Source organism: Cynara cardunculus, unplaced genomic scaffold (assembly GCF_001531365.2).
Source record: "Cynara cardunculus var. scolymus isolate 2C unplaced genomic scaffold, CcrdV1 Un_Scaffold_5518, whole genome shotgun sequence".
Lineage (NCBI taxonomy): Eukaryota > Viridiplantae > Streptophyta > Magnoliopsida > Asterales > Asteraceae > Cynara > Cynara cardunculus.
Window position 1 is genome coordinate 5,489 of NW_020202447.1, and position 1,631 is coordinate 7,119.

A 1,631-nucleotide genomic window follows, 5' to 3' on the forward strand; every position below is an offset into this window, starting at 1 on the left:
TTACATCAAGAAAAGAAATTGGTGGATATGTTGAAATTGCACACAAAAGCTATGGGATTGACCGTTGACGACCAAAAAGGGATTAGTCCTTATTTTTGTCAACATAAAATCGTCCATGACAATAATTTCACATCCATAGAGCCACAAAGAAAGGTGTCTACTTTTGACAAATCCATAAATAAATTGTCTGGTCTCTTACCCCACATAGGTTCTGAAAATAATGCACTCGTGCACACGACCCCTGAGGCATATTTGGTTGAGATCATGACTCTCCTTGGAATGCCTGAGACTGATTGGGAGCCTTACACTCATTTCATGTTGAAAACCTTTAAGGCTGCCATTTTGTCCCCTGATGAGAATGTTTGGATAAGTTTTATTAGACATTATTTATCCCCGACTACTTCTAACAACTTCACTTATGAGGAAAGGTTGTTACTTTTGTTGAGTTTCATAATAGGTGAGAAAGAGAAGGAGCCGGATGGGATGATAAGGATGATGAAAGATCTGTTGGCCTAAAACAGCAGCCTCTTGGAACAGAGGAATGAATTCCTTGACAAGATAGATAGGTTGAAAGGAGAGTTGGCTGAGAAGAAGACTAGGGGAGACATCAAGTTGGTAAGGGCTGAGTTGGAAGCAAAGATAAGTGCTCAAGTCAAGAAGCTGAAAGCCTTGAAGGAAGAAAATGCAAGGCTGTTTGGTGAGAATGCTAGATTGAAGGAGTGCAAAAGGTTGAAGGACAGCATCTCCACTTCACCTACTCCTATGGAGTAGGACAGGTTCTATCATCCCTCTTTAGCTTCTTTTAATTATTTTATTTCAACTTGTTTTGTTTTTCTTGAGTCTGGTATTGTCTTTTACGTTTTCTAGTTTATTTTCTTGCAAAGAACACATATGTTTATAATTGCCATATGCTTGTATAGCTAAAATAATTCTTATAGTTTAGCTACACTTTCTAATCACTTAGTATCACTAGAACTAGCTTGTTTTTCTTGGGAACACATTTTGATCCACATCATATGCTCAACTAAGAAAGGATGTAGGCCCTTTGTTCTTTTCTCAAAATTTTAGCCACTTGTAGCCTTTGCATAAACAACCCCCTATATACTTCCAATGAGGACATTGAAAAATCTGAGTTTGGGGGTGGGTACCAACATGATTATATTGATCAAAGCAAATGCAAAAGAGCACAAAGTGCCAAAAGTGGAGATCAAAGTGCACAAAGTGCATAAAGCTTCAAAGTCATATTTGAGATCTAAAACACCACAAATGTCCCATAGGGGCAGGTGTAAATGCATTCAACAAAAGAGCAAAAGTGCTAAAAATTTGAAAAATTCAATGTTGATGCATAAAGGTGAGAAAAGGCAAAGAGAGGAAAAAATATGCCAAATGAGAGTAAACCTGTTACTTCCAAGTCCTATTGATCTTAGACATATGATGTTTTGAGCATAACAAAGAGCAAATAAAGCTAGCTTATGGTTCATGCTAATGGTTAGTTAGGATATGCTTACTTGAGATTTATGAAAGCTATATGGTGCATTTTGGCATAATCAACATGTGTGCATGCACTTACTGCATTTTCTTGCAAAATTTTCAAAATTGAGTCATTTTTAGTTGTCTTTTGGTTGCTTGGG